Source organism: Triturus cristatus, chromosome 6 (genome assembly GCF_964204655.1).
Source record: "Triturus cristatus chromosome 6, aTriCri1.1, whole genome shotgun sequence".
NCBI classification, from domain to species: domain Eukaryota; kingdom Metazoa; phylum Chordata; class Amphibia; order Caudata; family Salamandridae; genus Triturus; species Triturus cristatus.
In genome coordinates this window covers 629,827,004-629,854,490 of record NC_140589.1, presented here as the reverse complement: position 1 = coordinate 629,854,490, position 27,487 = coordinate 629,827,004, and positions in this window count along the sequence as shown.

Sequence of the window (27,487 nt, the reverse complement as noted above, 5' to 3'; positions counted from 1 at the left end):
ATGATAATGGTAACAGGGACCATGACTTTACTTTCTCTTTGACAAGTGATAATACTGGGACGAGATTGTGACTCCACAATAACGCCACTTCTGGAGAAATAAAAACTCCCAAACATTTGAACCCATTGGTAGCTAACTTCAATCCTGACGCTCACTTCATGTTGGCATGAGAAACAAAAGAGAGTGCCAATGCTGATCACCAATTTGCGAAATAAATAAACCGCGGAAGAAATTTCAAACAACCACGTCTATACTAATTAATAGTATTTATTCAAGCGACATCTTTTTTATTATTCAAATGAATCTTATATGAAAGGTTTTTTTAGCACACAAACAATTACGCACCACATAAAATTTTAGCAAAAAACATATATACCACACAATTGACAAAAATGACTAAACTGCCAATTTGGCAGATGTACTAATTCACAAACACATTCATACACCACTCCTCATTCATCAAAAACACACTCATTCAAACAATCTGCCTTTGGTTGCCAATAACATCAATTTGAATGTACCAAAGGACTGTCCAAACATGGTAAACAGTTGATCAATACAATTTAAATGTGCATATGACCTATTGTTTAGGCAATCGTATTACAAATAAGCAAAATAATTCTTGGAATGCACCAGAGAGAACTAATTACACCAATGTTTGGTATCACAACAGAAAAAAGGTCTACGCGTTTCAAACCCCAATTTGTTTAACCAAAGGGGTTCTCCTCAGGACCAAGACACTAAAAAAGAAAGAAAGAGAGCAAATTTGTAACTAGAAATAATGAATATACAATGACCCAAGAGTGCACCAACGCTACCCGCCGCCTTAATATAACAAATCTTACCGAAATGGCAGCACATTTGTTGATGCCCTTTCAGTATTCACAAGTAGGTGAAACTATAACAACAAAAGTAGGAAAGGAAATAAATCACAATGATAAACGAAAAGTGAAAAAGTCAGTCAAGGCATTACTTAGTGTTAGTCCACTTACTATAGTGATGAATATATCCCGAGATGAAAAAATTAGGTTACTGTCTCTGTCAATTCATTTTCATCACACGTAATTAAGTAGGAGCATATCGCTCCGCGCTGCAAGAGAAAACGGAGGATTCCTTAGGTGAATGAAAAGAAGGTCATTGTATATTCATTATTTCTAGTCTTTATTTTTTAGTGTCTTGGGGGCATATGTATCGAAATCTCCATTTGCGAATCTCAAATAGCGAATTTTTGAGAATCGCTATTTGAGAATTGCAAAACGGGATGTATTTAAAAATTTGCACATATTTTGCGAATTCTTAATATTCCTTAATTGCGATTAGCAAATTGCGAAATCGCAATTAAGGAATACCTTCCCATTCATTCCTATGGGCCAGGAGGCCCATAGTAATGAATGGGAAGTCATTCTCAAATTGCATTCTCAAATTGCAATTTGCTAATCGCAAATTGAGAATAATTTCAAAGGTGCAAGGGTGTCATCATGACACCCTGATGCACCCCTGAAATTAGCATGTGTGCGCATATGGCGCACATACATGCCCTAAGGGCATGTATGTGCGCCACATGGCGCTTTGAAAAATGCCAAAAAGTGCATTTTCCAAAGAAATCGCAAATTACCACCAACTTGAAGTTGGTGGTAATTTGCGATTTCTTAAGGAGAAATCGCACAACTTGGGTGCGTGTTACATAGCATTTAAGGAATCGCAATTTGCGATTCCTTAAATGCTTACGCAAAATTAAGGAATCGCAAAATAAGCGATTCCTTAATAATGTGATGCGAAAATGGCTCATACATCTCATTTTGCGATTTTGTATTCGCAAACGCTGTTTTTTTGCGAATCGCAGCGTTTGCGAATCCAAAACCGTTTGATACATATGCCCCTTGGTCCTGAGGAGAACCCCTTTGGTTAAACAAACTGGGGTTCGAAACGCGTAGACCTTTTTTCTGTTATGATACCAAACATTGGTGTAATTAGTTCTCTCTGGTGCATTCCAAGAATTATTTTGCTTATATGTAAAACGATTGCCTAAACAATAGGTCATATGCACATTTAAATTGTATTGATCAACTGTTTACCATGTTTGGACAGTCCTTTGGTACATTCAAATTGATGTTATTGGCAACCAAACGCAGATTGTTTGAATGAGTGTGTTTTTGATGAATGAGGAGTGGTGTATGAATGTGTTTGTGAATTAGTACATCTGCCAAATTGGCAGTTTCGTCATTTTTGTCAATTGTGTGGTATATATGTTTTTTGCTAAAATTTTATGTGGTGCTTAATTGTTTGTGTGCTAAAAAAACTTTCATATAAGATTCTTTTGCATAATAAAAAAGATGTCGCTTGAATAAATACTATTAATTAGTGTAGAAGTGGTTGTTTGAAATTTCTTCCGCGGTCTATTTATTTTGAAAATTGGTGATCAGCATTGGCACTCTCTTTTGTTTCTCATGTTTTCGGGCTCAGCCTTGCTGATTCGAGCCACCCATTCTTGTTCCCACTTCATGTTGGCAGCAGTCCCAACAACCGGGAACACCAAGAATTTTTCAAAATTCATGTAAAGCCCAGAGGTCTCTCTAAAGATCTGCAAATTCTGCAGTAAGCTGGGTCCTGAGGCCACCGGGTCTGTGAAGAAGAATAAAACATAATCTTTAGAGTGCTATCCTATCGGAAACCACTCAAAACCTAGCACCTGGGCATCCACCCTTATCCATGCAGCTAAAGGCTCGATGGCCAGAGCAAACAATAGAGGGGAGAGTAGGCACCCCTGCCTTGTACTCCGGCTAATTAGAAAGAGGTCGAACAATACACCTGCAACCCAGATCGTGGCGGCAAGTCAGTGTACAACAAGTGGGGGCATGGCTTAGCAGCCGACGGGCATGGACGCGTGAGTGATGAGCTCCGCATCCCGCCCGGAAAAAATCCTGTTACCAGTGGTGTCCCCGGCGTTCCGGAGATTCTGGAGGGCTCCCCCCGCCTGCTCTGTGCTGTTGGAGTGGACTGCTGGCCGGATTGGCGGCGCCGGAGACGGGGGCCGAGACTGCAACTGCGGCGGAGGCGGGTGGCTGACGGCCATCTTGGGCGGCCTGTGCGGTGACGGGCGACCGCGGCCCACAGTACGTTGGACGCCGGCTGGAAGTGCGGGAGCCCCGGCGGGCGCGGCCGGAAGTGCCGATCATCGGCAGGTAGAGGACAGCGCACGGCGGTGGACGCCCGCGGCGGGAGGCTAGCGGCTGTGGGTCAAGAACGTGCGCTGCTGCTGGGGGTTGCTCCCGAGGTGGAACGGCGGACCAAAAAGAGAGGAGCTGGACCTGCGGTGCCGGTGAGGCGGCCTGGAGCGGGAGCGGAGACAGAGTCGGAGGACGGCGGACCCTGTGCAGCTGAAAGGCGGACGGGGCCACGGGAGTAGCGGCTGGCCCTGTGGACGACGTTGAGGCGCAGAGCCCTCGGACCCAGGGTTGCGGGCGTCGGCCCTGGCGGAGTGCACAGCTGCTGGTGCGCAGTGGGGGCTTGAAGTCTCGTGGTGCCCCGAGGAGGACGGCAGAGCCGCCCCGGTGAGGGGCTTGACCGGTGGCGGAGCGAAGAGGGTCCCCGCGGCGGACGCTGGGAGCGCGGGGCCTGGGAGCTGCCAGCCGTCTTGCGAACGAGGCCTCGCGCCTGCCTGCAGGTACCGGGTGCGGGATCATGGGCAAGCCGCGCCCCAGGTTGGGAGGTGCCCCGACGGACCCCGCGGGGGATACTGTTGCGGACCGAGAGGTAGGACAGAATGCGTACGCGGCGGTGGGCCTCCAGCAGCAGCAGATGGACCAAATCCTCCTGGCCATAGCGGACACGAAGTCGGCGTTGCGGGCGGACATTGCCCAGGTGTCCACGGATCTGGGGCTGCTGCGGGCGGATCACCGGAAGCTCGTGGATAGGGTCAAAACTGCGGAGGACAAACTGGATTCGCTGGCCCCGGCCCAGAAGGTGACAGAGACCCAGACGGCGGACCTCCTGCGGAGGGTAGTGGTCCTGGAAAAGAGGGCCGAGGACGCTGATGGGCGTAGCCGCCGCAACAACATCCGAGTGGTGGGTCTGCCGGAGAAAATTGAAGGAGGTGACATGTTGGCCTTCCTGGAGACCTGGCTGCAGGAGGTGGTGGTACCGGAGGGGCTCACGCGGTTCTACACCTTGGAGAGGGCGCATAGGGTGCCTGCTCGGCCCCCGGACCCGGGCCGTCCGCCCCGGCCGGTGGTGGCCCGCCTGCTGCACTACAGAGACCGAGACATCATTTTACAGAGGGCTCGGACGCAGGGCCCGTTCCAGGTGCAGAATGTCCCGGTTTCAATTTACCCGGATTACCCCATGGAGGTCCAGCGCAGACGCTCCTCTTTTCAGGCTGTGAAGAAGGCACTGCGGGACGAGGGGCTGCAGTATTCCTTGCTGTTCCCGGCGCGACTCCGAGTGATGCGGGATGGGGCGACGTCGTTCTTCACTGACCCTGCGGCGGCCTGGAGCTGGTTGGAGGCGACCGGAACCCGGGCGGCGGCGCACTCGGATGGAGGGAGGCCGATGGAGGCACTGGCCAAGCCCCGCCGTAGCAGACGCAACAAGGCACGACAGGCAGGGGTCCGGTCGCCTGGTGGTTCCCAGACGGTGCTGGAACGGCGGGCTGCTCTGCAGGCGGTATCGGAGATCTCCGGGGCGGTGGTCTCCCAGCTCAGCGAGGCATCGGGCTCCCGGAGGGGCACTGAGGACTCCCATTCTGATGGTGCTGAGGAGGAGGTGGAGGAGTTACCTGCTGTCACCCCTGGGACTGCTGATGAGTTGCTGGACGCTTGAAGGTTTGGGGGGCTGCCGGACCTCGGCTGGGAGTGCACAGATGGTGGGGAGCTGCTGGGCAATGAGAGAGAGGCCTGGCGGGGTCCTGCGGGGTTGAGGGGCGGACTGCTCTGGAACGCTGCATGGTAGTTGGTCATGGGGAGCGTGATATGGGGGGGTGGGGGGGCCTGAACGGAGGGGAGCGCCGGGGAACGACTGGCATTGACTGGGCAAGGATGCTTGGATGAGGACTGTTGTCAAGCCCGTCTGGCGGTGAGCCACCACCTCAACCTCACGGACGAAGTGAGACTCTGGTGGCTACCAGAGGGTTTGTTTATGGTTGGGGATAGTATTTGGATGGGTACCTACAGTTTAGCGCCTGTTCTGGGGAGGGGAGGGAGCTCGGGGAGTTGGGTAGTTATACGGTTTTTGGGGCTTGTCAGTGTGCCTCGGAGGTCCCGTACTGGGTGGTTGGTTCGACGATGGGATGGGGAACCCCCCTGAACTGAGATTTATGACTTGGAATGTGAGAGGGCTCACCTCAATGGTGAAGCGGCATAAAGTCCATGCGTACTTAGTGCGGAGAGGGGTACAGGTAGCATTCCTTCAGGAAACCCATTTGGACAAAGAAGAGGGGCAGGCGCTGCGTAGACGCTGGAGGGGCCAACTGTATTACACGACATTCTCGAAGTTTGCTCGGGGTGCCCTGATCTGGGTGAGGGCGGGAGTCCCTTTTCAGAATCTCAGGACGTTAGTGGATCCAGAGGGCAGGTTTGTGGCGGTGCAGGGGCGGCTGGATGGCAGGGATATAGCTTTGTGTAGTGTGTATGCCCCTAATGTTGATCAGGCCGCTTTTTTTTCCAGACTGTCGGGTCAACTGGCAGAGTATTTGACGGGGGCGGTGGTATTGGGGGGGGACTTCAACTCAGTGTTGGATGTAGAGTTGGACAGGTCTCATCCGCCCCTGGCACAGTCGGCGGTTTGCCGGGCGGCCAAAAGCAGGCGGGTCTGGCAAGATACTTGGGGCTTGGTAGATACGTGGCGTACCCATCACCCGCAGGACAGGGACTACTCCTTCTACTCGGCTCCACATGAGCTGCACGTCAGATTGGATAGCATATTGTGCTCGCCGGATGTTCAACCTTCGATGCGGCACAGTGAATATTTAGCCAGGACCGTGTCGGACCATAACCCATGCGTGGGGCTACTGCAATGGTCTAGGCAGCGGCAGGCGATCCCTACGTGGCGCCTTAACCCCTTGCTGCTTGAAGACCCAGTGTTCCAGGCGGAGATTGGCGATTGTATGACGCAGTATTTCGGGCAGAACACAGGGACGGCGACAACCCGAGCGACGGAATGGGATGCGTTTAAGGCGGTCGTCCGGGGGGCTTGCATTTCCTTCACCACCGGGGTGAGGAGGGCCTTGTCGAAAGAGGTGGACGGAGCGGAGACACGGCTGCGGGAAGCGGAGCGGGCGTTTCAAGACGGGGACGGCGAAGTGGTCGGGGTTGTGGAGGCGCGGGAACGTGTGGCGGTCTCCATGGAACGGCTTCGTTGTCACGATCATAGAAATTATCTGGTCCGAGCGCATGCGGAAAGGGATAAGGTGGGTTCCCTTTTGGCGTGGTTGGCGAACCCGGCGGCGCGCGGTGACCCTATACTCCTACTGGAGGAGGAGGGGGGGGTCCCGGTTTATTCCCAGGTGGGGATTAATATGCGGTTTGCCAGCTATTATGCTGGGTTATACGATAGTACAATGGTGCAGGAACCCGAGGGCCTTGGTGATTTTCTGTTGGCAGCCCGCCTACCTCGGCTGGACTCGGACGCTGGGAAGGACATTGGGGGCGCGATCTCGCTGAGCGAAATCCGAATGGCCATTAAGCTCATGGCTCGTCGCAAGACCCCGGGGGCGGATGGCTTGCCTGTCGAGTTCTATGCGGCCTACCCGGAGCTGTTGGCGCAGCAGCTGCAGACCCTATATAGCGAGGCCTGGGAATTGGGACAGTTGCCTGCCTCTGCTCGGGAGGCGATCGTGATACCCTTGCTGAAACCCGGTGGCGAGGCGGGGGCTCGCACAGCATACCGCCCGCTTTCTATGCTGACGGTGGACTACAAGATCCTGAGTAGAATCTTGGCGTCACGCCTTTTGACCCACATGACCGCCTTGATTCACCCGGATCAGGCGGGCTTCATTCCTAGGCGCAGCACAGCCACCTCTATTCGCCGGTTGCTACGAGTGATGGAGCTGGACCGGGACGAATACCCGGAGGCCTGCACACTGTCGGTCGACCTAGAAAAGGCCTTCGATAGTGTGGAGTGGCCGTATTTGTACCGAGTGTTGCGGGAATTCGGCTTAGGGGAGGACTTTGTCCGTTGGACCACCTTGTTGTATAGCGGGGCCACGGCCCGGGTGAAGACGGGGTCTACTGTCTCGGCTTCCTACCAAGTGCGGAGGGGGACGAGACAGGGCTGTTCCCTCTCCCCCTTGTTGTTTGCGCTGGCGGTGGAACCACTGGCCGCTCACGCCCGACAGGGGGGTGCTTATTCCGGAGTTTCCTTGAGGGGGGACGCCCACTACATTTCCCTCTATGCAGATGACCTGCTGTTGTTTTTGGGGGACGCGACTGATGCGTTACGGGGCGCGACCGCGCTGTTGAAGGAGTTCGGCCGCATGTCCGGCCTGAAGGTCAATTGGGGTAAGACATGTCTGTTCCCATTGTCGCAGGGCGGCGGGACGCCGCAGACGGCGGGCCGTATCCGATGGGAGAGCAGCTGCTTGCGCTACCTGGGGGTTAACATTTATCATACCCAGGCAGATTTGTTGGAGGGGAATGTCGGCAGGGCGCTTCGGGGACTACGGGGTAGTATGGGATTTTGGAGTACGCTCCCGCTCTCCTGTGCCGGGAGGGTGGCGTTGCTGAAAATGGTGGCGCTGCCACGTCTTCTTTATTTTTTCTGCACGCTCCCTATCTGGATCCCGGCGCCATATTTTGCGCGCTTATGGGCTCTTTCGACGGGGTTCATTTGGGGGTCGGGACGGCGTCGGGTGGCGCTGGCCACATTGCAAAGGCCACGAGCGGAGGGGGGCCTGGCAGCCCCCGACTTTGAGTGGTACTATCTGGCGGCGCAGCTCCAGTGGCTTACGCAGGCGGTGGCCCGGGAGTATCGAGGCCCTGAGGGCCCACGGGACAGGTTGATCCCACGGCATGTGCTGGCCTTCATTGTTCTCCAGCAGCGACTGGATCTGCCTCAGCTGACCTTGGAGGAACGCACCCTCCGGCAGTGCTGGAATAGGTGCCAGAGGCGGGCAGGTATAGTCCGCCCGTACGCTCCGGAAATCCCACTTGGGATGTGTACCGCGTTCCCGCATGGGGGAGATTGGTCGGGGCTAGCGATTTGGGAGGAGCTAGGGGTACAGATGGTAGGGGACCTCTACCGGGAAGGTGCATTATTGTCTTTTCAGGAATTGCTGGAGGCCTATGGGCTCCCGCAGGGGGACTTCCTGCTCCATGTGGCTTTGGTGGCGAGCATTCAGAAGCATTGGAACATGGGGCTGTCGGAACCCCCGACTGCGGCGGGTTGTCAGTATGTCGTGATGGCAGCAGGGACGGCCAAAGCCATAACCTGCTTATACCGCAGACTATCGACGGAGGGTTTGCAACCACTGGCCGCCCTGCGAGAAAAATGGGAAAGGGACCTCGGGAAAGCGATACCGGAAACCACATGGTCTACGCTAGTGCGGAGGGCCTGGAAGGGGACTCGGAACGCACGATTCCAGCTCGTTCAGTTCTTCACATTACACAGGGCGTATATGACGCCGGCCAAGATCCTGCAATACTTTGGTGGAGCGCAATCTCTCTGCCCTCGATGTGGGGGAGAGGGGGTGGATTTTCGCCACATGTTTTGGGCCTGTCCACAGCTAGGCGATTATTGGGCTGAGGTAGTAGATTGTCTGAACCAGGTGACGGACCGCTCCCTCACTCCGGAGATGGGGACATGCTTGTTGCTATGGTTTCCCCACACCCGCCGCACGAAGGTTACTAGTAGGTTCTATGATCTGGGGCTGATGTTGGCTAAGAGAGAATTGACCCTGCACTGGAAATCCAGGGGGGGGCCCAGCTATATGCGGTGGAGGGCAGCCTTAGCGAGATGGGCGGGGGCGGAGGGTACGCTCCGGGTGCAGATGGCTCTGAGGGGTGATGATGAGAAAGCGTTAGCGACGGCGAGGGCATGGGAAGCGTTGGTAGTGGAGCTCCAGGGGCTGATGTCTGAGGTGGAAGAAGAGGGGAGCGCTTCGGATCGGCGTGAGGCGAGGGGAACTGGGGATTGAGTTAGGCAGGAGATGAGAGCGGTCCCCTGACTAAGGCCAGAGGCCTGGCTACGAGGGACGATTTGCTTACGTAGAGAGGAGGTGAGCAACTGTAATTGAATTCCAGGGTTGGGGGGGCACATCGAGGGTGAACTGGGGGACAAGGGCACACTGACATAGGGGTGGGAGGGGGGGGATGAGTTGGGATTGGGAGGGGAGCTGATCTTCCGACACGAGGGAACCCGTGCTGTAATGAACAGTTGTTATTGATTTGGAAACTAATAAAAATGTTTCAACAAAAAAGTCAGTGTACAACAAGTTGACATAGGAAAGGAATCAGAGCCCAGACTGAGGTGTTTTAAAAGAATGAACAGGTACTCCCTTAAAGCACTGCCGCCAACCCCAAACGATTCACCAGAGCAAGGGCATTGTACACATGCTTGATACTATGGTGTGTGGCTCGATTAGGCATTAAGCCGGCTCAGTCAGGATGAACCAAGTCTGGCATATATTTCATTAGCCTGTTAGGTTTTAGGAAGGAGCTTTACCTCTATATTGAGAAGCGAGATTGGGTGGTATTAGGAATTTTCTTCAGGCAGGCAGCCTGGTTTAAGCAAGACTACAATCTTTGCCTGTCTCCAGGCTGGAGGGAACAGTCACCCCTCAAGAGCTGTGTGGATCACCCCAAACAGATGTTTCTCCAATTGCGGCGAGTATGTTTTCAAGAACTTACTATGAAAGCCATTAGGACAAAGATATTTCCCTGTCCGCAGCTCCACCTGAGCCAGGGAGAGCTCTTGTTCATTATTCGCCTCATCAAGTTGAGCACTAGCGGTGTTTGTCAGTGACTGCGGGAGAAGGGCCTCGATGAAATCCTGACCTGATTCATGCCTATTGCCATTCACAGGGCATATACTTGCCCAAGAGATGCAACTATACATTGGGCCACCTCCCGGGGGCTACACAGCAGCACTCCCCAAGCATCTCAAATCACTGGTACCAGTGAGACATCTCGAGCAGCCCTACACAGTCTATGTAACATCCTACTCGATTTATCGCTCCATTGATAGATGTGGCTTTGTGCAGCATGCCTTGTCTGTTTAAATAGTCAAGAAGCAATTGTTGGTATTGCTTCTGGGTAAACCCAACTGGCGCTAAGCCACGCTACGATCTCCACGGCAGCTACTCTCTTCCAACAGCCACATCTGCCCCTCTGGGTCTACCAAAGTGCAGGTTCAGCGTTTGCGCTCTCCAGCACAGTAAATAATATTGATACCTTATTACAAAGGCAGCTGTCGTGGCATTAAGTTAAGGGCAGAATATTGGTAGATGGACTGATGCATGAATGCGTTATACAAAGAATACCGCAGGTGCCATGGTGATAGGCGCCAGCAGAAAGGTGGCCACTATGGTCCCATATGGAGTTTCAGCGCCGCCGGGGAATGATCAGAGAGCCCCCTAGGCAATGTGTCTACATCAGACAATCTATGGATGAGGCGGCTTGGGACAAGCCCATAGTCCAGCCTGGAGAAAGAGCTGTGGACCACTGAATAATATGTATACCTTGAGTCAGTTAGATAATAGGCCCTCAATGTATCAGCCCAGCATGGACACCATAGAGCCCAGTCTGGACCCCTGGTCTACAACATCTCCTCCTCTGGCGTGCCACCTGCCACTTCAGGATATATTACATTGTTTCAGTCCCCCGTTCTGCCAAAAGGCCGCATGGCAGTTCCCCCCACAGGCTGACCACTCAATCAACAAAGGCATGTCCCAGTGGATAAGGGGCATATAAACTGTCAAGCTTAAGAGGCTCCCCATATAGTGCACTGGTTACTAGTGAATATCTGCCAAAACTGTCTGTCCAGACTTTAGTGAGCTGGAGGGGAACTGTACGATGAATTAGGATACCTTTACCACGTGAGCCCCTTGTAAACCCAGAGTTGAAAATCTGGGTATAGCCATACCTTGACAGGCATGGGAATCTGAGCCTAGGATATGTGTCTCCTACACGATGTCTGCCCCTAGCCTCTTTTCCTGCTTCAGTACAGCACCTCATTTAATCTTATCTTGGACCACACCAAAAATTCAATGTTAAAAAATGGATTTGCACAGGGAACCTGATGGGTCTGTATCAGACATTGGCAGCTAAAGTAAGTAAATGTGGGCTTACTCACAGGGATTGAAGGAGGCATACTAGGGGGGTCTGTGCAGTGCAACTAAAAACAGTCAACCAAATCCCTTTACCCCTCCCCCATCCTTCAGAAAACAAGAAGTATTTGTCACAGAAAAGACTCTCTCAATTATATACACTACTAGGTCTAACCTCGAAGAGCAGTCAGTCACATACTTTAGAGACCCCTGGGAGTAATTATAACTTTTTAAGGAAACCTTCCCAGTAAAATTCTGATCAACAATCCATGAACTGATTAGTGCTTGCTGCTCAAATTTAAAAAGATTTGTCAATAACCACATCAAATACACATCCCACCATGGTTGAAACCATCACATCAATGTGTATGTAAAATTCAAAATATGAGAGAAAATGAAATAAAATGTAAGAGAAGGCTAGAAAGCACCTCACATATGCAAACCCACAGAGCTGCTGGATGGCACTCGCCAGTATGCCCACGTTATCATCATCGGTCACTTTCTTAGCCTCAACAAAGAATAAAGAAAAAGAGGTGTGTGAATTCCACAGAGGTGGAAAGTCAAGCAACATAAAAAAGTGTGACTCTGTGGCTCACTCAGTGTTCACTCATCCCCAACCGTGCAAAGAGAACAAAGTTCTCACAAATTAAAAATGAGGTATCACTCACATACAGCACATCCTTTATTAAATGTTGTGAGTGTCCTCAATTTTAAAAGCAGGCATGTATCTGGACACTTTCACTTGCAAAAGGTCAACATATTTCGTTGCCAAACAGTCTAGGCAACTTCGTCAGGGCTGTTGGGGAACCAATCTGCACCTCAGTCCTTTTTTCACACCAAATCTGTGGTTATTGACAAAAATAAAAAAAGAGGAATGTACCAATTATCAACAACACTATGTACAATGGAAGTTTACCACTCTTTTCTTTCAACCATATATTTACCTAGTGGCTGCTTGTGTCCAGCGTACCTGCAACCACCTTCAGTAAAGGAACATGCGCCAAATGGTCGCATTCCGCCTTAAAGACTGCAATTGTCAGTCTCCATCTCGCATCGGTGGGTGAGCAGGTGATGAGGAGGGACGAGGGGTGTAATAATGGCACCTGTGCCACACAAGGAGCTGCATAGCGAGATTATCGGCCGCTAAGTTAGTACATGAATATGACACCAGAGGAAACGGCTATTTTTAAGCTGGAGACCTGTGAGGGACCTGGTAGAACTAATGGGCAGTGCATAGAAGGAGAAGTGGAGGACATGTGTAATGTGATTGTGTGAAGACATGTCTACGAGTAATTCACTGTGTATGTGATTTTCAGATGGAGACTGACACCTGTTTCTCCAAGAAGACCGGGATCGATTACAGTGCTTCACTGGGATTGGTGGGATTATTCAGTCCATCACTTTGGGATGAATCAGAATCAAACCTGGGCGGAGTGTGAGGTTTCAATATCACTGATTCATCTGCCCAAGTGAAAACTTCTTCTAGAGAGACGAACAATAAAGTCTGTAAATTGAAGACAACCCTCAAGCGGGTAAGATAGAGCAACATGTAATGAATCTTGAGATCTCGCAGGCATTGTTTAGTTACAGTGAATGATTGACGTTGTTGTTGTTGTACCATTTTCGTGTAGTCCGGAAATATCATTATGTGTTGTGATTGAAAGAGAATCTGGTCTTGGCTCTGTGCATACTTAAAAATCGCGTCCCTATCCAGGTAATTAGGGATCTTTCTAATAAATGGTCGAGGTCTCACCCCCAGAGGGGGTTTCTTTACCAATGCTCTATGATACCTCTCCACTACAAAGCATGCCGGCAGTGAGTCAGCGGGCACTATCGAGTGGAACCACTGTGTCAGGAACTTGTCCATTGAGAAGCCTTCATACCCTTCGTGGAAGCCAACAAAATACAAATTATTGCTCTGGGCACAACCTTCGGCATCCTCCGACCACATTGCCAATTCCCTAGTCAGGATTGTCGGGGTGTCAACTTTATGTTGTAAGACTGCAACCGAATCTTTGACACTGGACACCATGATCACCACTTCAGTGATCCTGTCAACTGCATTTTGTAAATCTTAATTGAGCAGGGTCATGTCCGAGCCCGCTGCTCCAATTTTAGGGTCTAACATATCTCTGGACTGTGCAGTTGCTGCCTGCAGCACAGTGTTGTCTGGGCCAGCCCCGACCGACTCTCCTTAATTGGGGACCATGGTGCCAATGCTGGCATTTTTTGGTCCATGGTACTCTGCCGTAGAGGGCAGTTTATCTTTAGTCATGGTGGGCTGCAAACTTATCTGCCTTTCCCGGATTGTTGTTTGACTTCGCCTGTGTGCACGACCCGCCAGAACCCCTGTATGTAATCTCTAGGTGTGGCACGAGGAGTCGGAGGCCAGGAGTCCCACGCTGTAACCCCCAATTGATAGTGGGGGAACTGGTTCAAGTTGTGTGGCTATGTCAGATGGGTTTTCTCAGTCTCTACCAGTCTCCCATCGCAAACCACGCCAATACCCGACCGGGTTACGACCCTTCCTTAGTCCAATTTGGTAGTACTGTCTTTGGTGGACCAATGGCCCACAACCTCAGTCCACCGGGGCACGACAACCTCTGCTGCATCGTCCACACTAGCCCCTTTACCTCTGCTCGCTCAGCTGGGGGTCTCAGCAATAAGTAGGATCTGGCAAGTCCACAAGACAGGCTGCCGGCAGCAATCTGCCTGAAGGCACCGGCTGCCCAGTGTGACCCAGGCACCACCACTGCAGCTGCACCAGGCAAGGCTGCTGATCAGGGCTGCAACAGCTAGCCTCCCGGCCCCTGGCGCCCCCTCAGCACCTACCATCTGGCTGCTCAGCTCTCAGGAGCATGCCTCTCCTTTCATGTCATGTATCCTCTGATGGGTCGATAGCTACATGGCCCTCAGTTTCTCCTCCTCATCATGATCCTTAGGCCGCCATGCCGCCGGACGACAACAACTGCCACCATGGCCCACCTTCTTAATGAGAGCCTGATACACAGCTGCCACAGGCCAGGCCCGTGGCCTGTAACCACAGGGCTTACATCGTCCAGAGTCTCCACTGTTTCCTTGACTTTCCGGGGAGAAGCAGTCAACCCCATCACTGCAGGGCACACCTCACCTCATCCACTGTATCTAGCGCTGTCTAATTTACCGATAGGAATTGGAGGTTGTTGATGTATAAAGGCTCCCTACCGGAGAGCTCTTTTAGAGTACATCAGGCATGTTGGCCCACCAGGTCACACCCCCTACTTATTGGACTTTTGTCATTTTGGTCTTGCTTTATTCATAAAAACACAATCAATATTTTAAACCCTGTGTGGAGTCTTTTTGTGGTGTATTCATTGTGTTACTGTGTGCATGTGTTGCACACATACTTACACATTGCCTTTGTAGATAAGCCTGACTGCTCTGTGCCATGCTACTAGGGAGTTAGCACAAGTTATCATTATGTGTATCTAGTTTACCCTGACTAGAGTGGTGGCTTCTGCCTGGCCTGGGTGCATACCACAACCAAACCAGGAATCTAATTTCTAACAACTTGAATCTTGAACCCCTTAAGTTTTAAATGATGACATATTTCAGGAGCACATTTGTTACTTATCTCTGAGAAACACGTAAAAGGAAGAACTAGAAATGTTATTGTTTGAATTTGGGTGATGATATACTTTCTAATGCCGCTACAAGAATTAAAACTCAAATGTATTACGCATCATTCAAGTCTAACTCCCACACTTTACTGTGAACCTTCACACTGCACTGTACACCATTACACTGCACTTCAGTACACTGTTAAGCGTATACAATATAGCAGTGCAGTACACAAAATCAAATATACAATATTGTCATGTCAAATACAATACCTGGTGTACAACACTTCTTAAAAATATACCAAATATCACTCAAGTAAGTGAGCAGGCCAGAATCTTATAACAGTCAGCTAAACTACACTTTTTACTCTCACACCTCACTATATTTTAGTGCAAAACATTAACTATAACAACAAATTGAAACTTTCCATATACTTACCTTTCATGAGTAGACTACATGCAGTTACATATATTGATTACACTTGTGAAAATATGGCTAACATTAACACAAGCTCTTTATTGGTGGTCATATTTGGTTAATTCTTACAAGAACCTTTGTTTCTTCTTTTCTTTTTGACATATTTTTCTGTAATTTTTTTTGTTTTCTAAAAGGTCAACAGGAGCAACTGAAGAACAATGGTGGAGATGATATAGGAGGCGAAGGACTAGGAATGAAAAACAAGTAGAAATGACAGGGAGGACATTGATGAGCAACAACTATGTCCTTCTTAAAGTTTAAATTCCTCTCTCTGGCAATTATGATAGTGTTACAGAGCAGGTAATACGTGACTCTGTTGCCATACTGATCAACAATATTCTAATTGCACAGTATAAGGTCAAGAGGAGATGCTCTGCCATGAACAGGTGCAGAAGGGACAACTGATGGCGTGGGTGTTGGTGCAGGTGCTGCAGATGTGATTGAAGTAGACACTGTTGCACCATCAGGAACTGTAGATGCAGGTAATATAATTCCTGCAACCTGCATCAATACCTCCTCCTTCCTCCTTTCTCCTTTCTCCCTGTGCCAGCTTTTGGGTATGCACCATTGATGACAGATGTTTCCTAATGCCTGAGATCTCAAAGAAGTATTGTAGCCTTATGCCCCTTGATATAACATTTTGACAACGGTTACAAGTAACCAGAGGTACATTTTTCTTTATTTCCCTTAGTGGCAAAGTCAAAAACTGCAGAACAATGGACTTCTTCTTCCTCCTCTGGCCTCCTTTTTATCTTCTTAGAGCAGTTGCTTCTGGCCTTCCTCTTCCTGCCACTCCTCATCCAGTGCTCAATGTTGTTGTTCAGCCATTATAAAACCAAATACTAACAGCTATATCTAATATACACATAAGCAAACTACACCACCTTCCTCTAAACAGTCAGAATGTAAATGCTACAAAAGGTGTCTGAGCATCCTCTCAGCTGTAATTTCTGTTTCCAGCCAATTAAAAGATGTTTTACAATCACATAGTACTGCAGTAGTAGTGCAATATTATCTACGAAGTATCGCGGTACCAGTGACCTTCAAAAAAATAATTTCATTGCATTCAATTAACCAGTCAATAATATAGGTACCCTTTCACATCTGCCTTACTCTCTTCTGACAATCTGCACATATACTGCATCAATGTAAATACTACTTTGTACATTACTCTACCATGGGCTACATATGTAGCACAAACATTGCCTGAATTGACCAAAAAATAACACAAACCATACACTTTCATTTCAGTTGTAGAAAGGAAACTTTATTGGGCTATAATCAAAGCCCAATAATACCACATTAAAGCCCAAACAATAGACATACTGGTGCTTTCATCAAAATATTATAACTTTTTATCAACACTTAAAATTAATTACATAAATAGATATATAAACATCATCACATACATGTGTTCTAAATATTGTATTCCACATAAAAGACAAACACATTTGGGGAAGAAAGCAAATGTTAAAGCTCAGTTATAGTTAGGAAAACATTAATTATTATTATGGTTTCATAAACTTTAAACTACACAAGCACCTGAAATCTAGCAGTTACAGTTAGAACTGTTAATTCATTTTTCAACCCCAACCACACAATAGCATCACTTAGTAACCTCACAACACTATAAAAAACACACTGACTATAACTTGACATTGTAGATCCATTTTATTTATACATCATTTTATTTTTTCATTTAATAACTTTTACTGTGAAAAAAATGTTACATAGTATACATAAGCATTAATCTTACATGTTACCTGATTCCACAACTGCGTACTAACTTCATCAATAATACTGATATACCCAAATTCCTGCTAGTTTTACTTCAGCTAATCCTCTGGTTGTGTTTGGCACTAATATTAAAAAACATTTTTGTTCAAGGTATCAAAGTTAGGCAAGTCTACAATAGAAACTAAATGCTGCTACATTTATCATGGTGGCGAGGATTGGTATACATTAACATGATTTTGAGGGCCTAATTTTCAATGCATTCTTTGCCTGTTGTCTCAAATTGTAATCCTTTCTTTTTTAAATAAATGTTTGTTTTCAATTCACAATTGTTAAATAACATTAAATGAATCCCATGAATAAACAATTGTATACAAATCATGTCATAAAGATACATAGTAGGCAAATTCTTTCCACCTTTGTTCCAGAACGTAACATCATTTACAGTAATGTTTCCGTTAACCTACATCTCAGTGACACGAAAGATTTCGAAATGGTACAAAAATGTGTTATAAAGGTCTTCGTGGTAGATTATGTAATTCTTTCCAAATTGTCAGTTTCATTATTTTACCATTCAGTCATCTGTATTTAATGACCCTATCCATGTCCACTTTTTAAAGATCAGTTTCTAAGCAATCTTAATATTTCTCATCCGAAGATTTGAAAGACAAGGAACAGGCTGCATGCAAGATGGCGGCTGTGTAATTGATGCGGAAGCCACCCATCTGCCGCTACATGGCTAATCCTTAAGCTTGCCTGAAACTACCTCAATGATCACCCCACTGAGAGCGGACGGCTCAAGGCGGCAGCAAGGAAGGAGAACACAGGAGAGAATTGCTGGATTTACTCACCTGGTGATCCGTGCAGTGTTGAAGGCGCTATTCGGCTGGTGCAATGAGGGACGCAGGCTCCGGCTCTACGTCATGCCTCCTAAACAACGGAAACCCCCCTCGAGACCACCCGGAGAGCAGTGCAAAAGGAGCTGGGACCACAGGGAACCTACGTAGCCCCCTTTGAGCACTGAAGACGCCGATCAGAAGGAAGGCAGCAGACGCTACTCCCACAGCAGGAAACAAGGAGATGGAGGCGGGGGAAGCAAAAGTCAAAGACCAGCATCTCAGTGAGGAGGCGGGTTCCACCAAGCAACGAGTGATTCCAGGGATGTGTGCTGGCTGCGGGAAGTTGGAAGAGAAAGGAGATACTGCAGTTACTACAGATGGCGAGATCCCGCTGGCACTAGCTGTCAGTAAAACCAATCCCTCTACTATGGACAGAGTGAGTACGGGACTGGTAATTCTGGGTTCTGGGGAAACTTGGCAGGGGCGAGCAGAGGGGTATGAAAGCACTATGACAGATAAGAAAGGAAATGGGGAGAAGGCTTTTAATGGCGGTGTGCCAAGCGACTGTAAGCTCTTACATACTCAATGGAAGGATAGGGTTTTTTTCCCTTAATGAGGTTTCAGAGCTATCTAATCCCAGTGGAGGTGAGGCATCTGGCTGGATAACTGAGAGATGGAATCGGACAGCTCATCTTCTAACCCCAGTACTCAAAAGTGTCTCTCCTCCCAAACAAGAAGAAAGAGAAATAAAAGTGGAAAGGAGCTTGATGACAAGCAATTACAATTGGACACTCTAGCAAAATAAAATGGGACTATTCAACCACTCATTTTTTACTGAGACTGGTGGGCCCAATGGAGACGATACTGCACACGGGGTAAATAAGTTGCTTTATGAGCCCAGGACTGCAATAGAATCCTCTCCTTCAATGGGTTTAATATACTTCACACTCATACAGATGCAGGTGGAAACTAGACAGGAGCACAAGAGGGCCCACCTTGCATGAAGAAGCTTCAAGGTGCTATTTGGAAAGTAAATAAAATGTGCACTGGAAGGGTGAGTGGAAGCATTAGAGGCTGGGGCTGAGAACTCTGATCAGCAAGCCACAGCAAACGAATCTCGGATGATGGATGTCATGTGGAAATTGGAAGACTTTGAAAACTGCCAGTGCTGGTTTGCTAAAATTAAAAAACATTAAAATTATGCGTATAATTATGTTTTGAAGAAATTGTCTTAAATTGGGATATATGTTAGACTAGCACATAATAGCATAACTAATACGCTAAATGAAATATAATATTAAGGGCCAAGACCAAATGTAAATTTGATTTCATATGTTATGAGGTCAAGTCAACTTGGGCTGAGTAGTGAAAAGACAGAAAAATTGTGAAATTATATGAATTATAGTCTAAGATATAGAGATCTAATAGAGATAAAGTGATGTACGCAGTTATAGATTACACTGAAACTTTTATGCACTGTTACAGAGATATTAAGGAAGTTGTACATGCTATTATACAGTCATTTAGATAGTAATGTGTTTAGTGTGCTGGTTATAATCTAATTCACAGTTATAAGTTTTGAATGTGGCTCTTGTGGCTATTGAATGTCTGCATTTGTTTTGTTTTTTTCTACAACGTTTTTGCAGTGACCGCAGCTACCATTATCAAACGGCGTCACAGGGAAAATGGGAAATAGTCTTTGAAGACGAGTTTTCTGGAAACTCATTACAAAAATATGAGTTTGAAACGTACAATAATAAAGCTCTACTGTTAAATACACTGTAGAATGTGTCTATATATATGCTTCTTACTTTGTACAAACCACACGCTCTTCGCGACTATGGCACCGTGATGATGTCGGTAGTTTTTACTATGATTGTTTTTTTCTAAAGGTGGTTTTCTCCTAAATTTATCGCTGAAAGAAAAGTTAAAACAATATCTTACTAAATATTTAAACGTTATTTAAAAAATGTCTTTAAGTGTGTTTTTCAGTATGTGAAATACATTTACTGATCACAGATTCTCCACAGTAAATGTGACAATGTTTTGCAGAATCACAAAATTGTTAAAAATAAAACCAGTTGTTGATGTAATTTCTGATAAACACATACCAAATCAAAAAAAGTGTGGTAAATAATATAAATATAATATACAATATATAATTATGGAAAGAAAATACAGAAATCTTAGAGGCTCAAAAAAAAAAAATGGACGTTGCAATTAAGAAATAACATTTTTTTAAACCTTAAAAATTCACTGAAAAAAACAAAGGTTACTGGGGCGTTAGGGTTAGGAAGTAGAATTGAAAAGATCTTAGAAATTCACTGAAAAAAACAAAGGTTACAGAGATGTTATACTTAGACTGACTGATATATCCACTCATAGACCCATACAACGACTCACACATTGTCAGTCACTCATAGAGCTACTCACACACCTACTCACTCAACTTAAGAGTCAATCACACATCCATTTACTCACCTGAACAGTTACACACACCTGCTCACTTACTCATACAGATACTAACACATACTCACTCACCCATACAGCTCCTCACACACACACTCATTAACCCACATAGCCACTATCACAATCACTCACTCACACATACAGTCACTCATACACTCCAACACTCAGTTATACTGCTTTTCACATATCCAGTTACTAATCCATATACCACTGACACATCCATTCACTCACCGACACAGTCATAAACACACTCAGACACTTATACATCCCTTCACCTATGCACTCACTAACCCATAGAGCCTCTGACTCACCCACTAACTCATCAATGCAGGCAGTCACGCACCCCATCAGCTACCGACACAGATACTCCTACACCCATACAGGTACTCAGATAACCAATAAATTACCCATAGAGCCACTCATGTACCCACTCACCAACCTATACAGCCACTTAGACAACATCTGACAGACTGATACAGACTTTCAGACAACCTAGTCACTGACCCATACATTAACTGAGACACCTAATCACTCACTTATGCAGTCAGTCAGACACCCACTGAACCATCAATACAGGCCCTCATACACCCACTGATTCATCAATGCACCTTGGTATATATATTTGACACATAAACATTTTAAAAATACTCACAGTAACTGGATGATGTCATCAGTGATGTCATTTGAGATGCCATCAGTGATGTCATCAGTGATATCACTGACCATGTCACGAGTGATGTAATATGTGAAGTCATAAGCAGTGCAAAGCGGGGAGCATACCTGCTGAATTTCTCTGATTTTCTACAAGTGAAATATCAGCCTAACTATAATGTCCTTGTAACCTTTGTTTTTTTCAGTGAATTTCTAATGTTTCTTCAATTTTAGCTCCTAACTATAACGCCCTGTAACATTGTTTTTTTCTGTGAATATATATATATATATATATATATATATATATATATATATATATGCCAATAGCTCTAGATCCAGGTACACTTCTGTTGGGTCATCCAGATGACCAAGAACCATCTTCTCAATTGTCATTTTTGCTGCCACTTGCTGTGCCTGCATATCCTGTGCCTGCAATCTTGACTTGAGCCCATCCATATGAAACCAACCCATTGTAGAGTTTGGCATTGAACTTGGAGCTATTGTTGCTGTGGGTTTAGTAGTCAATTATAGTGTTGGTTTATGCTGCACAGACAGAGAGCCAACATCACCAACTCTCTGGAAGTTGAATATTATGATTCAGTTCTGTCCTGTGTTACAAATTGTCAGTCAGATTAACAGTCATTTTTCTTATAGACTACCCACTTTCTTGATGATCTAAGTCTGGTAAATTGAGACCTCAAAATCTGAGAAAGGCAAAAAAGTGTCCAGCACTTTTTTGTACTGGGGATATTGTGACACATTTGCATGCTTGGGAGGACACAATATTGTTTTTGCAGTTTTTGATTAGAGTGCAAACAAAGGTTTAAGCTGTTCTCTAAAGTTGTTGCTTCTGCATTGAAGTAATTGTTTGTTTTCCCCTTTGACAATGTTCCTACAGCCTGTGCAACAACCCAATCACAAACACGCCGTCGAACTCTGGGACCTACTCGACGCCACATCACCGGACGTCGCCTTCCTGACCGAGACCTGAATGAACTAAACCTCCTCGCCAGACATCGCCATAGCCATCCCAGACGGGTACAAGATCACCCGCAGAGACCGCACCAACAGGGCCGGAGGAGGAATCGCCATGGTCCACAAAAACACCATCAGGGTCTCAACAAACACCAACGACACTCTCAACACCGCCGAATGCATGCACTTCCAGATTCACACGGACTCCAAGACCACCCTAAGAGGTACCCTCGTCTACAGACTGCCAGGACCCCGGTCTCAATTCTGCGACTCCATTGCCGACCTCAGAAGCACGCACGCGCTGACCTCCACCGACTACATCCTCCTCGGAGACCCGAACTATCACCTGGAGAACAACAACGACAGCAACTCCTCCACCCTGATCGTCAACCTCACAACCTCGGACTGAAACAGCTCGTCATGACGCCGACCCACATGGCTGGACACACACTAGATGCCATCTTCTCCTCAAGCCCCCATGTCAGTTTCAGCCACGCCTCCGAACTCACCTGGACAGACCACCACTGCATCCACTTCTCCTTCCAAAAACCCCTCACACACCACTGCACACTACAGATCCCCCGCTGCTGCTGGGGCAAAGTCACTGAAGAACAACTACAGACAAGCCTCGCACTCAACCCTCTGACGAACCCCACCAACCCCGATGAGGGTGCACTCACCCTCGACTGCTGGATGAAAGACTGCGCAACACCGTAGCCCCGCTGAAAAATCCCACAAGCAGAGACACCAGCAGAAGAGTTAGTTGGTTCACCCCGGAACTCCTCGACTCCAAACGCACCTGCCGGAAACTGGAAAACATATGGCACAGCAACAAGATGCCAGACAGCCACACTGCCCACAAAGACACCATCTGCAACCACCACCACCTCCTCAGGACCGCCAAAAGGACCTCCTTTACAGACCGCCTTGACAACAACGCACACAACAGCAAGGAGCTCTTCACCATTGCGAAGGAACTCTCCAACCCCAGCTCCAACGTCAACAACATCCCACCATCGCAAGCCCTGTGCGACTCCCTCGCCACCTTCTTTCACCGGAAAATCACCGACATCCATAACAGTTTCAGACCCCGGATGATCCCTGCCGACCGGCCTGCACCGAACCCACCGCACCCCACCGCCCACGACACCCTGACAACCTGGGCCAACGTGAGCATCGAGGACACAATCAAGACCATGGGAACAATCCACTCCGGATCCCCGTCCGACCCTCTCCCGCATCACATCTTCAACAAAGCCAGCAATTCCATCACACCCCACCTGCACAAAATCATCAACCTCTCCTTCAAGACCGCCACCTTCCCTGAGAACTGGAAGCACGCAGAGATCAACGCCCTACTGAAGAAACCCAAGGCGGATCTGAGCGACCTCAATAACTTCCGACCCATCTCCCTGCTTCTGTTCCCAGCAAAGGTCATCGAGAAGATAGTTAACACCCAGCAAACCCGTCACCTCGAAGACAACAACATCCTGGACCCGTCCCAATCAGGATTCCGCAGTAACCACAGCACCGAGACCGCCCTCATCGCCGCCACAGACGACATCAGGATCCTGCTACACAATGGCGAGATGGCGGCCCTCATCCTCCTGGACCTCTCCGCTGCCTTCGACACCGTCTGCCACCGCACACTACGCACGCGCCTCCTCGATGCAGGGATCCAATACAAGGCCCTGGACTGGACCACCTCCTTCCTCTCCGGCAGAACTCAGAGAGTCCCCCTCCCCCCGTTCCGATCCGATGCCTCCGAGATCATCTGCAGCGTCCTTCAAGGATCTTCCCTCAGCCCGATGCTGTTCAACGTCTACATGGCACCACTAGCACGCATCGCCTGACAGCACGACCTCAACATAATCTCTTACGCCGACGACACTCAGCTGATCCTCTCCCTCACCAAGGATCCCTTACCGCCAAATCCAACCTCCACCAGGGAATGAAGGCCGTCGCAGACTGGATGGAGGATAGCCGCCTGAAACTGAACACAGACAAGACGGCAATCCTCATCCTCTGGTCCAACGCCTCCGCATGGGACGACTCCTGGTGGCCCACATCACTGGGTTCGCCCCCACCGACCATGCATGCAACCTGGGAGTCATCCTCGAAAAAAACCTCTCCATGACCAAACAAGTCAACGCAGTCTCCTCCACCTGTTTCAACACCTTCAGCATGCTCCGGAAGATCTACAGATGGATCCCGACAAACACAAGGAAAACAGTCACCCAGGCCCTAGTCAGCAGCAGACTCGACTACGGAAACGCCCTCTACACCGGAGCCCCGCTCAAACTCATCAACAGACTACAGAGAATCCAGAACGCCTCCGCACGCCTGATCCTCGATGTCCCACGCCGCAACCACATAACCCCCCACCTGAGGAACCTGCACTGGCTCCCCATCGACAAAAGAATCTCCTTCAAGCTCTTGATCCACGCACACAAGGCACTCCACAAAACCGGCCTAGCCTATCTCAACAGTCGGCTCTCCTTCTACGTACTCAACAGGAAACTCCGCTCCACTGATCACGCCCTGGCCACGGTCCCACGCATCCGGAGAACAACTTCCGGAGGCAGATCCTTCTCCAATCGCGCCGCCAGGACCTGGAACACCCTCCCCCTCTACCTTGCTATTCAAACATGCATTGCAGCATGCAGTAGGTTGAGTTTCAATGCGTTGGCATATCCTGTTGGTAGCTGTATGAAATTTTCCCATGGTGAACATCATAACTGTTGCATGCTGCCTAATTCCCAAAAAACATCATCAGTGGAGAGGCCAGCAGTTAGCCAGTGCTATACTCCCTTGAAAGAGAAACAGTATGAAGTGATGCACATTTAATCTCTTGCTTGACAACTTGTCCACATGGCTTTGGTTAAATGGATGGACTAATTAGCACTCTTCTTCATAGCATTGTCAAACAATTGCAGCACTTGATGGTGAAGCGCTGGCACACCATCCCATTTTGGTCAGAAGCTCTCCACAGATTAAAAAACCCTATCCTTCCATGAAAGAAATAGGGAGGAGGTCAATTCGTAACATATGTGCCAGCTTCTGATTGTATAAATGCATTTTCTCATGGGTTCATTGGTACTGCAACTCCTGGTAAATGTAGTGTTGGAGCCGACCCCAAAAATCACCTGAACCCCAATAATTTCAATTTTCAATTTGTATCTAATCAATTCGGCTCCAAAGTCTCTGGATGATCTTGCAGTTAGAGACAACACTTCTCATGAAAAATACATAATTTAACAGGGTAAAACAGAATAGAATGTGAAAGCATTCAAAACTGAGTGCTAAAGCAAAAATAGGGCAAAAACAGATTTATCACAGAAATATTAATAGATGCAGTACAGAGAACAAAATGCATGAGTCGCCATGAAGTTGAATCGCCATGAAGGCTCAGATGCAAAGATACAGAATCATAAAACTTTGTCAAAATCCCTGATTAGTGATATCTGGACAAAAATCTAAGAGTCAAACTCATAAAGAGCGTGAACAGCATCCCAATAGACAATCTAGGAGGAAATATACAAAGTGCCAGCATGTGTCCAACAGCATGTGCCCAAAATAAATAAAGAAAGAGGCCCCCAGCTGCACAAAGCCAAAAGCCCCAAAGAAATTGCAATTTCCAGAGTGTTTTATATATAATTCATCAAGCTATTAATATATTCTGTAATTTCAACATGATATGATCATGGTTAGGGTTGTATTGGCAGATCAGATACAGCAACACCATTTTTTGTATCTTTAGTACTAACCCATTTCTTAAGGTGAGACAAATCTTCCACCTGCTCGCTCAACAACTACACTTCTGAGATGTTCAACAGAAAATGAAACCTTTCTTAAACAATGGCTTATGGACTTAACACTCCTTCAACAGAACTTCCAGAAGAAGTTCTTGAAAAATGTACTTTGGGTACACCATGGTAGCTTCATTCACAATACACATTTCTTAACACAGTTTTATAACTTCGAACCTTTGACATCATTTACTTAGTGCTCTGCAGAAATGGGAGCAGTGGGACTCTGATTGGAAGGTCTAAATGAGGAGGAGCAACATGAGCAGAACACCAACAAATTTGATCCATTTTACAATAAATGGCATCTAACACCAAAAATGCGGCACAACTACTTCACAGCATTAATTACACTTCCAAGTGACATAGCAATTTTGTTTCAAAGTTAACATCATTAATTCATTAGTTATTACTTTATCCATCATTAAAACTATTAATTTTCAGAATGTTTTTTCGCAAGATATTTATTTTTCCCATTTTTGAAAATGCTACTACAAATTGCCTTGATGGTTGTTTGTTGTGAGTGATTTCCGTGTGATTCCTCTAATAGAAGAGAACTAGGTGGAGCAGGTAAGCTTCTTGGGTGCTTTGGATGTCAATATCCCTCTGTCTCTTATGCCATTCTGTTGCATAAACAAGAGCTATGTCTTAGTTATACAAGAATCTTCTTTCCCTCCCAAAGTTGCCTAAACTTAGTTCAGCAAATCAATGCTTGATCGTGAAAGTCCAGGTTATTATAGCCCCACACAGCCCCTTTCAACATTCCTGTTTGTGTGGTGTCCTTGATCTCTGGGTTAAAAACAGTCCTGTAAAGGGATTAGGGACACAGTGGTAATTCTAACCCAATTTTGTTCTTTTTGTGGAGAAGTGTGGCTCAATGGTTAGAGCGGCAGACCCTGATGCAGAGGTCTGGCCCGGGACCAGGGTTCAATTCTCCGCCTCGGCGGGTCTTGGGCTCAAAATTCCACGGACCTGACAATTCTCGCCTCAGTGCCTATTCCAATCATGGAGTCCCACTCTGCAACTCTGGGCAATAGCTTGCTTAATCTCCACAACGGCCCCCACAATGCTAAGGATGCCTGGACTCCACCTTGGGGGTGCCCAGGAGTGGACACCTCACAGGGAAAGCCAGGATGGGTTCCACAGCGGTATTCGTACAAGCGCCTTGAGACCCTTGCGGGTGAGTAGTGTGCTGTACAAGTATCAATTTACAATTTTTAGAATAGCACATACAAATTCTGCACTGAGAAAACACACTATAAGTGTTTATTTGAACAGTCTCATCCTGTTGCTTAGTAGATGAGTAATAACCACACAGAATATAAACAGAACCACACTTATGCATGTCACTTACAGCGAGAATAGTATGAACATTTCTAACATAGTTGGAGTGTTCCTAGCAGTCTCACTATACTATGAGAGCATGTAGAAGCTAACTTGCCTCTAGATTTTCTCGGGATGGAGTGCACTACATACCTGCTCACAGCCGAAAAGCTGTAGTTATCAGACTTCGGCCAGGAGGGAGTGTTTCCTAAGAAGGAAAACACATGTCAAGTGGGCTCAGCTCCTTCCATCTTCTCTCTGTATTGGCGCTGTATTGACTCTCAGCATAGGAATGGATGTTGCAGCACTACAGCAGTCTGCAGGACTTCATGTGATAACCTGGGGCAAAGACTTCT